Below are 13970 nucleotides of genomic sequence, written 5' to 3'. Positions count from 1 at the left end.
AATCATATTAGATATATTCTATATATATATAATAATTCAATTCAATTATTTATTTCATTTAAAACATTTGTCAACTACAATTGCTTTAAGGGCACTATTCCCAACAGTCTCCCACTTTCCCTAGAGCAAATTGAGGTATCTCTTTCAATATGTCATTCACATTCTCCTGACCGAATTTGTCTAACAAAGTCTTTGTAACAGTTTTGTAAGAAACTATTTAGAAGTGATCTTCAAGATCATTACATCAATTAAGTAATTTTGTCTTGAATTAAATGATACTTTATTTTATGTGCTTTGCCCTCTCATGATTTCTAGTTCTTATGGAATAGTTGTATCTCCATTGCTTTCGCAATGATATACTAGTTGTTTATTAATTTGAAACCCTTTCTAGAGTGACAAAGAACTCAACTAAATCAATTAGCCTATTTAACTACTCATAGCTATTACATTTTGGATTTAGTGGAGAGACATACAAATCTGAAATTTCTAATACATATCCAGATTAATGTGTCTCCTCCATAGTTATGGAAGTTTATTTTGATATCAATCTTTGAAGATATAAAATCACTTCATCCTTTGGGATTTTAGGTCACTGCCTAAATCCACATACATATAATCTCTATTATATTCAAGATACTCAAAATTATGTCCTTATAAGTATTTAATGACTCAATCCAGCATTCACTACAACAATTTGTACTAAATATCACAGTATAATATTACACATTTTTAAAAGTGTTATTACTGATTTGCTAAATAAAAAAAAAACACGGAGGGAACGAAATTCTAGCGCCAAGTGAATGAATATAATGGCGCATTTAGTCTTTTTTCCCCCATTATTTTACTCATCATTCTCATTTTCTATCCTTTCAATCTAATAATATAATATCATATTTTTTCTTTGTTAACTCTTTCTTTCTCTTCTTATTTCCCGTCTCTCTGCCTTTTTCTATTTCCTTTCCTTTTCTTCTCCTTCTCCATCGTAGTCTTGGAAAACTCCAAGATCTGACGCTCTAGTCATGAAGCATGCGACACCCTTGGGGATTGGTTTAGAGTGCGACATTGAGGAAGCACCGGGCATCACAGTTGTCTCGTATCTGCAACTAATAAAGCTCTCAGGGGTGATGTCTTTCATGGAGTAGTTCAGGTGAGTCTTTCTTGGATTTAGAAAGTGATTTTGTCATTTTTTTTGTTTCTAATTTTTTGGTACACGAGATGATTTGTTGCTCAGATTATTATATGCCCTTAACCTAATTTTTCTACAAGTGATTTTCCATTATTGTTTTTCATGAGCATTCCAATTTCTGTAGTATTTGTTCTTAACATTCAATTTCCCTCCCTTTTCTTCCCTTCTCTGTCACAGTCTTTCCAAACTCCGAGCTTTGGCACTCCAGTCATGAAGAAGGAGGTACACTTGGGTTTGGTTCAGAGTGCGATGTTGAGGAATAGCCCGTGATCGCTGCTGTCTCATCTCTGCAACGGGTAAAGTTCTACAAATTTTTGGCTTAGGTCTGGTTGTGTCATATGAAATTGATTAGGTTATTGGTTAGGATTGGTTCTTATTTTTTCAGATTTGTGGTTTGCATTTGAAGGAAAAAAAAAATAGTTATGGGGTTTTGGTTTTGAAGTAGACTCTATGGTTCTGGGTTTAATATAATATGGAGGAGTTGAATTTTGTGGGTGTTAAATTCAATCCTTATTTTTGGTTGGTTGTTTAGAGAATGTCTTTCGGAGATGAAGGTTAGAAGAATTAACAAAAGTCAGTGGAGAAGAAAATTTGTTTATCAGGTCAATTGTATCCTTAGCTTTTAACCCATGTAGGTAACAATTTTTTTTTTCTTTTCAATTTTTAAGCAATGCAAACAATTTAAGAATATCATATTTTTTTTAAATCATTTTATTCCAAAAATGAAGAGAATATGATCAGAATCAGCCATATTTGTTATTTAAACTTGGTTAAGGTGAATTTTTGATCTTTTTAACAATGAATTTTGTGTAAAAACTGAATTTTTCTTGTTTTTAAGCCCATTCATTACATGTACTGCCCTTTTGGTCTTGTGCTGATTCGTGGCACTTTTACTGGTTAGTGTAGGAGATTTCCCTTTCTGGAGGCAGGTTCCAAAGCTGTCTTAGGGAACTTCGCAGTCGTGCTGGTGATGTTGAGGACAAGGAAAAGGATATCAAGATTTTGAAGGAGGACTGGGGAAAATTTCATATACACATTTCTTCATACAACAACTTCCCCACCACTGCTGGATTAGCCTCCTCTGCTGCTGGTTTAGCTTGTTTTGGTAATATACAAATTTTAAGTCTTTCTTCTTTTCATACAGATGTAGTGTTGTTTTAACAGTTTTTCTTCTAAAGTATAGTTAAAAGAACAATAGTTTTGATTGTGTTTTCTAAAGTACTATAGTACCATTAACTTGATTTAAAATGTATGTTAAAGTGATCTTTGATTTATTTTTAATCATTATGCAACAAATTTTCATTACATGACTCATTATGTTTTATTATTTGACATAATTTTATGTGTTTTTTTAATACTGATTATTTATATTTTCAGCTTTATAATATGTTTGTTTTTTGTTGCTAGAACTTTTATAGATAAACCTTATATTTTCACATTATGGTCGTGTCAAGATCCTTTAAGTGGGCTTTAATTTGTTGGTTTTGCTTAAATATTATTTCTTTGGTTTGTGCTATTGCTTTTGTTTTTAATAATTTCTTTTGCTGTAGTTGATGAAGGTAAGCCCTTTCCCCTTTAGTTCAAATTTATTCTTCTTAATATTTGTACTGGTTTGCGATTTTTCTCCAATTGTTTTTTACGCTAAAAATTAAATTGAACATAAGGGTTTAGACTTTAATAACTTTCTGGGTTGGTTTATGAGTTCTAGTAGATCTGTTTTTTTTTTTGGGCAAAATCAATAGACCTCGTGCTTTAAATATTCCATTTGGACTTTTGATACATCTGGAAACTACTTTTGATACATTTGTTGTGTTGTTGTTGGTCTTTACTATTATTTTTTTTCAGTTTGCTAGCTACTTTCCCAACTTCTCGCCTTTGTGTTTTAAACTTTATTTGTTATTTAACTTTTGTAAGTTGTAGTTTCTAAGAACAGAATTTCATATAATGATAAACTAGGATAGTTGGAACCTTGGCTCTTGTGTTACTACACCTTAAATTTGAATTCATATTTTCATTGATTGTGAACCTTTATGAATTGGAGTAGGGATGAGTCACTTTTGTTAAGTTCACCTGACCTTGGTTATGCTATCAATCAAAGCTAGAATAATTAATTCACAGTTTGATGTTGGGACAGCCTAACACTCTATTTTTTAATTTTATTTTTAATCTTTATTGCAGGTATATATCATCGACTACGGTCTTGCGAAAAAAGTATAGGGATCTTCAGACGCACAAGCACAGTCCATATAGGTAACAGATATTTGAGAAATAGTATGGTCTTAAGTAAATTGAAAGGTGTTTATATCATGTATAATGATTATCACTGTGCTGAGTTTTAACTTATATATGTTAATATTAAATAACATTAGGGTGCTGAGTTTTTAGATTGGTTTGGGCAAACATTAGGGTGACACTTATGTGTTTCTCATTATCAATTTTGTGTTCTTGGATCCAAATTTGCTTCAACCTTCAAATTTCTGCTCATTATGTTCATTTATTGCTTCAGGGAAAACAAGAATCTCACAGGAACAACTTGTTATGCAAGTGTTAACACTCACCTTGGAGTTGGTGAGCCATTTATAATTCATAATTAGAGAATATGTTATTTCTTTCTCCCTGTAATGCTTGAGACTTTTGGGCTTTATCTAATTGTGAATGTAATCTTTATGCAGAGCAAAGTAGAAGAGATGATTTGGAGTCTCTTGGTTATGTGCTTATGTATTTTTTCAGGGGACGGTTGAATACTTATGTGATATGCTGAAATCCATTTTCCTTTGTTTCATTGCTCTGTTTCACCATATTATTTACTTATTTTATTTTCTTTACTAGTCTTCCTTGGCAGGGATTAAAAGCAGGTACGAAAAAACAGAAATACGACAAGATCAGTGAAAAGAAGATGCTTACTCCCATACAGGTATGATCTTAAGCTCTTACAAGTAGTGTAGGGTGAAGTTAGCATTTATAACTCTCATATGAGAATATGGTATTATTAGCTCATTACAGATGGTTGGTGGTGAATTTTGTAGCTCATTTCCATTGATACCATGTATTGTTATTTTTTAAAGTAAAGGCATGGGAGATACTGATATGCCTACTACTTTGACAGGTTCTTTGTAAATCATATCCATCAGAATTTACATCGTACTTCTATTATTGTTTGTCATTACTGTTTGAAGACAAACCAGACTACTCATATCTGAAGAGGCTTTTTTGAGACTTATTTATTCGAGAAGGTTAATCATTAAAAGATTCTTAAGCCTTCAATTTCAAAGCCTTTGTCACCATTATGTTAGTGATGCATTTGACTTTTTAGATGATGGATCTTTTGAGAGTTAATCTTATCTGAGTGAGAATTTATTTTTTGCAGGGAATTATTTGGTAAGTAAATTTCGAGGACGAAATTCTTTTTAGTAGGGGAGAATTGTAGAGTCCAAGAACTTTACTTAGCTAGTTAGATAGTAGTATTATAGTATTAATAGTATTATCTTTATGACTGTGGATTTTTGGTTCAGACCGGGAATTATTTGGACACTCATAGTAGTACTTGTAGATTTTCTAAGTTTAACCTATAGTTTAAAAATATTAATTTTTAACTTAAGGTTTCATTAATATGGCTGATATTGAGGATAATATTTATTATACTATAAGGTTTAGATAAGAACCAATAGGATTTTAAGCACATGTTATGTATGGGTGATTAAGGATTAAGTATTTTGAGGATTAAATTTAATAAGGGTAAAATTTGAATGCTCTAAGGTCAGTCAGCAGCTTTGAATACGTTTGAGGGCTTAGTCAAGGCTGTTTACTCAATTTGAATTAAGCTAAAAATGTGTAATTTCGTGTTTAAATAATCAGCGTATGCCGATATATCGCAGCTAAAGGGGGCGATATATCGCAGCACGTAAATACGGAAAACACGAAACGATGCACGTTTGCCTCGGGCATAATGGTCTAGGTGATATATCGCCTATAGGGGGCAATATATCGCCTCCTTCAGCATATTTTGAATGTTTTTTGAAATCATTTTCCATTCAACCCTTCAACCTCTTGATAAGTCCAGCACCTTTCTAAACAAGTCTTCAGCCTCTGCTAAACAACAATTCAAATTATTTTCACCTAAAAAGCCTTTATTTTTATTCAAGTAAAATTAAGATCCTTTCATTCCTAAACTTTATAAATAGAACCTAGTACCCAGCCATTATTCATCTTTTGCTCTAAGTTCAGAGGTTGCAAGTTGCTAGGTGAGTGTGAGAGTGTAAACACTTGGGTTGGGAATCATAAGCTTGATCATCATAAGCTTATCAAACACTTGGGGAAGTAAGGTTTTATAGTATTTCGGTTCGAGGTTTAGATTGGTCTTACAAGTCTTCAAGGTATTTCCACACTTTAGTTCATTGGTATTATTTTAAGTTCTCATAGTCTTCTACTCAGCCTTCTAACCTTAATCTTTATTTTGGTTAGGAAATCTAAGAACTTGCACATAAGTTTTTGGTAAGTATTTTCTCAATGGTTTAGTCCTTCCATTCCTTTCATTTCTCTTCTTCACTATACTCACTCTTTTTCAAATGGTTCTTAGGAGTGTTTGAAAGTCCCAACTCTGTCCTCTTATCCCGGTAATTTTGGTAAGGAAAATAGGGTAGAATTCATATGTTATATGTTTTATATGTTATCTTATGTTTTATGTTATGAAATGTGTTATGTTATGTATGTATGTAGGCTTGGGCATATGACCCATATGACTAACAAGCCCCAAATAGATTATGGGCATATGACCTGCTTAGCTAGTAGGACCCCACTAATCTAATGGGCATATGACTTGTTTAGTCTATGGGACCCCAAGTAATAATGGCCATAATAGTATGTGTATGATATAAGTGTTATGTTATGTTTTTATGTTTCTTATGAAATTTATGTATATGAACTATGTGGTAGATTTTCCTTGCTGGGCATTAGGCTCATTCCTTTTCGTTTATATGTGTAGGAAAATAGCTATAGTGGCGGGTAAGGTTCGTGGATGCTTGGGGAATGTGTATCGGTGATGCATGGATTCAAGGAGTCGAGAGTTCGATTTCGAGGATGTAGTCTTTATTTATGGTTTATGTGTATTTTTCCGCACCTATTTATGTAATCTCTTTTCATTTCAATTAAGATATGTTTTCTTTTTAAAACAATGGGATCCCATATCCTGCTTTGAGTTATGTAAGTTTAAACATTGGTTTTTACAAGTTTTTAATAAAGTATGATCTTTTTCACTTGTAAGTTCTATTAAAGATTAGGGTCTATGTATAGTTTTCGTTAATGGTCCAAAGTCTAGAGTAGTTGGGTCTTTACAATATATAATATTGATTGTATGGGTTTTGATCATAAATAATGAGATTTTTGTTTGGTGCTGTCATATTGCTTATATATGTCTCTATCTCTATATTTTTATTCTCTTTCAAATATAGTTAAAACTTTTCTGGTAGGCTGCCACAAAGAGAAGAGGAAAGATATTTGGTGTGCAAGCAATCTCTCATGAGAGATTCATACTTTTGTTTGCATTTTCCAAGACGTACACCTTTGTTTTAATATTATGCAAATGTTAGAGGAGTTTGAATATCTTAAATATTCATCCATGGTGAAATAGGTTCTGAGATCATTGTTGTGTGTTGCGGTGATAAAGGAAGGTTGAGAACTTGTGTGTCTTAGTGAAGTAGGATCTGAGAAATTTGTGTGCTGTGACGAGATAAGGAAGAAAATATGCATGTGTTTTTGAATTACTTGAATTGATATTGGCAGATGGTTAGTTGCTAGTCTAGGGGAAATGGTGTTTGATTTTATATAGACTTATCTAGTATAACAATTTTATAATTGAATTGTGTTTGCTTGGCCTAAAATAAAATATCAGTTCATTTTTCTTGGTCCCCAACCCCACCAAACAACCTCAGAACATGAAATTTAAAATTTGTAATAAGATGTCTTAGGCATGTCTAATATCTGAAGGGACACATTTTCATATCAAAATTAGAGCAGCCATAACCATTTAAAACCATTATCTTCTCTTCCAATCTTATTGATGCATAATAGGACATGTCATTATCTGCTATACTAAGGGTTGCTTACTTATCTCATTTTCTACTAGAATTCTGCATATTGAAGGCTTTTTTCATTATTTACAAGCTATTTTTTGTCAACAAAATGTAGAGAAATATTTTTCAATACCAATATCATTTGACTTGCCACAAAAGTCACAGCCTCTTTCTACACAAATAAAACTAATAAGTGAGGTTTTCCTATATGAATTCTTCTCTACAATGTGGTTGTACATGTGAAACTAAAGTAACTTTTTTTCATGTATATCACAATTAGATTATGAAATGTGACTATAGTACTGCCAAGTATTTTGCTAAGGTAGCAAAGTTTGTTTTTTAGAAAGAGCCAAAATATAAGATTTGTAACTTTATTTCAGCAACTGCTTAAGTCAAGCAAAGTAAGAATGTTTGATACTTGGGAATTCGAGGACTTGGGATGGTAGTGATCTCAAGTTTATGTGTATTTATATTCCAGAACCTTGAAAAGATATGTAAAATAGATATATCTTTTGTATTGAAATGAATGGTCTAGACTATATAGAGGAAATTTGCTAGATGGGGTCTAGTGAGGCATAGTCCTTGTGCAATCACATGATACAATTGCAATTAGATGTGTTAGGCATGTCCCATATCCACAGGGACACAAACTTTTTCTTATCAAAGCTAAAGTAATCCTTGCCTGAATGTTTTCTAGCAGAGTTCACATTTTAAATCAAAGTTCAAGAAGCTTAATAATCTCAACTCAAGTAATTAGGTCATTATTCATTAAAAGTAAATTATTTCATCAAAATATACCTTAAGTGAATGAAACAGTACTAGAATTTTTTGGAATATATCACTTTAAGTAAAGTGTGGTAAACTTCAGAAAGTAATGGAAGAGAACATGAACACACAACTCTCAAAATTAGTGGCTAGATCATTTTCTAAACCATTTTCTTCTTCTCTCAGAAGAAGAAGAAGAAGAAAAAAAAGAGAGCCAAAATTGTCTATGCTAATTTCTAGATTGTAATGGATTTGTAGATCACAATTCATTCAAGAGTGAAGCAAGATCAATAAAGAAGTCTTCTCTAAAAGGGATTGTTAGGCCACTCATTGGATGGTTAGAAATTATTTAAATGAAGGTTGGTTAAGCAATGAAATGGGAACAACATACCTCCTCTTTTGTACTATTTTTTAGGATGATTTCTTTGCTGGAATGGGTTTAAAATAATTATGTGTCTGAGGCCTTAGAATCCTTCCATGTTCTCAACTTTTGATCTTAATACATGATGACTACTAGTTTCTTAGCCATGTGTAAAGAATCTATGCTTATTTGGATGAGCATCTTGTCAAGTCTCTTTCCTTTTCTTTTAAATACCATGTTGTTAAATGCTTTTAATTTGTCTCATTCTTAGAAATACATTTATCTTTGACTTCTATCATTGTGCTTAGTATATGCTTTGTACTCTTTGTAGTGTTTCATATATAATCTCAATAGAACAATACTTTCACTCCATTGTGACATTTTAATTTAGTTGATTAGCTTATGGAAACTAGGTATGTAGGATTTTGAGAGACCTTTAATTGTCCAGTAGTGAAATCTACAATAAAAATGGAAAATTCATTACTCTTGTTATTTGGAACTTTATATTTGATCTAATTCTAGTGCATGTGTCTATGCTATTGGTTTTCTTTATAAATTAGTTGTTGTATTGTATATATATATATTTATATGTTTGGTTGGTGTATCATTTTCATTTTCATTTCATAATCATAAAGTGTTTGAGCTAACTTTTCTAATGAGTATTTTACCAAGCATAAATCTTCAATCTTTCATGCCTATGTGCTATAGTTAGTGTAATTGCATGGCCAACTTAGTTAGTGTAATTGCATGGCCAGCTTATAAAGTCGTAAGGAGGTTATTAACTTTCTTTCTTTTTGTAATCTTTTAGTTTACTATTAACTCTAAGTTTAAGCATTAATTATTTAAACTCTTGTGTAGCTAAGCAAATCAACCTCACAACAAAGACAAGTACACAATGGAATGGATGAATTGGAGGGCGGAGCAAGCTTCATGGTTTACTTTTTGTGTATCTTGTTATGTTTCTGTTTTTTACTTTTGAAGCAAAAGATGTGCAAGACTATAGAATTTTATTATGTATGCTTTCAAACTCAAGTTCGAACTAAGAACTTTTGAAGTGGACAGTGTCATGGTTTGAAGTAGTTCGTCTTCAAATGTAAAAATACTCATGGTTTATCATATATATTGAATATTTTATATTTTTTTATCTATTTAATATTACACTTGTGATCAATTGTGATTTTTTTAATCAAAATACAATAATAAAAACTTTTTACAATAATTAAAAATGCATACTACAAAATAACAAAATGTTATTACTTAGAGAATTTATAATAATTATGGTTGTTTTGTATAATATATTATAATTGGGACAAAAAGTTATGATTTATATAATAGAATGAACTAAAAACGTTATAAAATGATCAAATATAACAATTTTCATAACAGTTGGAAAGTGTTATGCATAAAGTATAAGATTAAACTTCAAATTTATAACCAAATACTCTAACTAAATGTTATTAATTGAATATTATAGCAACTAAAAATGTGTTATTGAATAGTTTAAGATAACATCGAACATAACATTTGAATACTGTTATAGAAAGGACAGAATTTTTAATAACATGGGCTATGTTAGCGTTTTCAGAAGCGTTATCAATACTCCCGGTTAGCAGTTTTTAAGTGTTATGAACACTGTTTTTTCTTGTAGTGATTGGATTGACAACTGCTGAATATTCCCACCATCTAACAAATGTCGATTCGAAAACATAACATTTGATACATAAAATAGTTTATCATTGAGTTGTAGGAATACTGTCCCATGTCCTCCTTTTCTAGTAAAATAATAAATAGACATTATTATTTAGATAAAACATACTCTTGACTGAGAAGGAAAAAATCTTTTTTTGGATTTTGCAAACTAAAGCATTTAAGATTCTTATCTATATAAGTTGCTTGAGACGGTACCTAAGGATTGTTCTCTCAATCTCTATAGACTTGAATGTATAGAACATTCTTGCCTTTTCTAAATCTAATATTTAGAAATGTTCAGCTAACCAATTCTTTTCTATTGACAATTTCTCTACATCATTCCCAAGAATCACAACAAAATCTTTTTGGTCGAGATCTTCAAATGATTTTGTCATGTCAACCATTCATAGCCTTATACATTCATTTAAATTAATCTCATAATCTATGCATAAAGCAATGGATACGAATATGTAAACAAATTTAAGTTTGGTTACAGTAGAAGATATTTATTCAAGTAATAAATTCTTCTTTCTGTTCACATCCTTAGGAAATTAACCTAACTTTGAAAACTCTGTACTTTCCTCTGTTCTGCTCTTCATCTTGAATATCATGTTTCAAACTGAAGTTCAATGAACTTTAGTTGGATGTTCAAGAATCCAGATGTCATAGAATTCCAAATTCCATTTCTAGATTCATGGTGTTTCAACCATTGTTTTCCGTAAAATCTTTTTCATTTCATACTAGTATGTGAATGAAGTATAGTTAGATTTTGTTACACACAATTTAACTATCTTTACGTTTGTAATGGAGTAGTCACTAACTAAAGCTCCCACTACAACAATGCTTTAAAGAATTTGTGATATTCTTTGGTTTTATCATTGTTCATTATCAGTAACTTGCTTACTTGACTTGCAATCATTATTTCTAGTACAACTTAACTAGAAAATATAGTGATTATAATAACCGTGCTTCATTAAAGTAGCATTGAAGAGATCAAACTCTTTTGTAATCTTTTATGATTATTAAACTGTTTCACTAAATGACTTCATGGAAAAAATTTCAATTTATTAACATAATCACTTGTGAACCTCACCTTCTAAGTCTTTGATGTTGTACAATCAAACATGTACAGAGTATAACAAGTGTTAAAATAATAGAAATAACAAAGACAATAATGATCACTCATTATCTATTTAATCTTATCTAATATGATTATACTCCATTTCCAAAATACTAGTTTTTCCTAGCAATAGTTGTATGTGAGTTGGGTTTGAATTCCAAGTTCACATGCAAATTAGTTGAATTTTAAATTCGAGTTTAGACTTCCTTTTGATCAGGTCAAACAAGTCTCTAAGTGACTTTACTTTGAATGTTGCACGAAAATTTATAGAAATTTTCTTTGCATTCAATAAAAGTTAAACATATCTTAAATAAACGTCAATCAATATTGACTTACTATTTATTATTTCTTTTAGCGTTGAACATTAAAAGGTTCGATAAACATCTCTATGTATTAACTTAATGATTATGTTATTTTTGAGCCATTATAAGAGAAAGGTCTTTTGGTTAACTTTAATTAACAAACTATATAGACAGGGTGAGAACCAATGAATGGTTCTAATAAAATACTCTCTTTTATTTGTTTTATGTGTCTAATTAACTACAAGTCAATCTCAAAAATAATTCACAAATATCTTTTACTTAATTGTGGTTGGAATAACATGTCTTATTTATTAAATCTATGATTTGCACAATAATGAATAATTCATAATTATCATTTATACACATTGATGAAATAGGTGGAACAAGTTAATTCCAAAGATAACAACTGAATTTATTATTCAAAAGAAATGTTAAACTTGTTCATTCATCAAATAAAGGAATCTAAAAACATAGTTTCTATAAAGAATTCTAGAACTAACTAAAAGAAATGACTTAATACAAAGTTGAAAATGAAAAAAACTAATTTTCATGTCAGTTATTTCTTGGTCTACCAATCTGCAATCATTTTTTTGTTTTTCTCTTGCATTATTTTCTTTTCTTGGATAATGTGTCCCTAAAAACATGACAAAAATATGGTTTGTGGCATAAAAATTTGAATAAACTATTCAAATATATTAAAAGGAGATGAGCAAATCATACTTACCCTTTCCTCTTGCAAACTTCTCAAGTGATCAAAAGAATCTCTTTTGATCCTTTCCCATATCTCATATGTAGATCTAAGGTTCATATATCTCGATTTAATATCGCCAAACATAGTCTTTAGTATGCAATGACGAGCCAAATAATCATATCTAATCCAATTCACATATTTTTTATGACTATCATAATCAGATAAAGTTGATGGCTCATCTGGAGGCACATCAATGATTGCATCATACACTTTTAGTTCACTCATAACTATGTGTATGTTTCTGTACCAAACATCAAGATTATTGAAGTCTAAATGAAAATTACTTAGGTAGCTGTCACAAGGATTCACTGGTTCTTTCACATTTTGAGGTTCTTCATCAGGATAAAGAGAATTGTTGCTGGAAATAAATAAATAAAATATAATTGATTAAAACACATAATAAATATCATATTTTATTTGGAAAAGTAAACATGATGCATGAATGCAACATATAAAAACACTTAAAATATATACTAATCCATGATAAATTAATTTCAAAATTAATGGACCACCTTGGGGTAGGTCAGACTAACTCCAAATTAATTTTGAGATGAATCTAAATTTCATATGCGAAAACTTAAAAATGCATTTTTCTCTTTTAATGCGTCTTCTGGTCGATGCTCTAGCAGAGCCTTTCCAGGTGTCAGCCACGTGTCCAGGGATCACTTGCCACGTCATCAATGCTAATTTTTTAGATAACATTTGCCCCCCAAGTTTATTTATCACGAGCAATAAATAAACTTTTGAACGAACGACTCTTCAGTAACCTCGCCTTACGTGTCAGAACCCTTCGTGTGTTCTCGGAAAAAGTAACCTACTTCTGTCTAATCACATCTTTTCGGTTCCCCAGAAATAATTCGACGGCCATTCCGCTTCCCCATACTTCGAAAAAGGGAAACTGATGATTACACCTTTTTAATGCCACAAACAAACTTATATAATACCTTCGAAATCTTCCTTTTCTTTTTACGCACGCCATTGTCTTCACAAGATACCCTAAAAACAAGAGTTTTTAACTTCTCCGGAGACCGTTCTTCTGCATTTGCAAGACCCAGTCCGAGATTTCCCTGATCTCCGAAGACCCTTTTTCCATCTCCACGATCATTTTCTTGGTAAGTTTCTGAATTCTCATGCTTCAAATTTTCGCGGTGCATGCTTCTGTATGTTGACTGTTTGAGTTTATCTGTTTCTAGTTTGAGACGCTTGTGAATAGAATGTTTTGTAGGCAAAAAAGGGTTACAAGTTAGTTTAATAGTCAGGATCATACTTTTAGGACGTAAAATCGAAGTAAAAGTTCGATCTTTAGGCTAGTTGGAAAATAGGTTTTTCCCGCCCTAAGGGGAGTTGAAAAAGCTTTCTTGAAAAAACTTTTTACTTTCACCCTTTACTCCGTCTTTCAAACTATTCGTGCGGAAAATTTAGCTTTTCGTTAGAATGTTGTTGTACAAAAGCTTGGCTTTTATACACGAACATCGTCATTCGAAAAAGCCTTTAAAAATTCTTTATCCTCACCTCCCCATTCTTCTGTTTGCAGACATTGATGCCAGATTTGTGGGGAGGTGAACGGCCCATCGAAGACGACCTTCTCGCCCAGCTTCTCGAGGGCGAAGAACAACCGGCCGACCGAGTTCACGAGATTCCCTTCTCACGATCCTCTACTAGACCTCGTCCTTCTCCTCCTCAAATGGCCCGTTCCAAATCCGTAGGCAAGAAAAGGCCTAAGTCTGA

At 31.5% G+C, this 13970-nt stretch overlaps 1 pseudogene; it reads left to right on the top strand.

The window, feature by feature from the left end:
- Nucleotides 1–1734: 1734 nt before the first annotated feature.
- On the top strand, nt 1735–4424 carry LOC133799919 (casein kinase 1-like protein 10; annotated as a pseudogene).
- The last annotated feature ends 9546 nt before the right edge of the window (nt 4425–13970 follow it).

This window comes from Humulus lupulus, chromosome 9, assembly GCF_963169125.1.
Source record: "Humulus lupulus chromosome 9, drHumLupu1.1, whole genome shotgun sequence".
In the NCBI taxonomy this organism is placed as follows: domain Eukaryota; kingdom Viridiplantae; phylum Streptophyta; class Magnoliopsida; order Rosales; family Cannabaceae; genus Humulus; species Humulus lupulus.
This window is presented reverse-complemented; position numbering and strand designations above follow the sequence as displayed.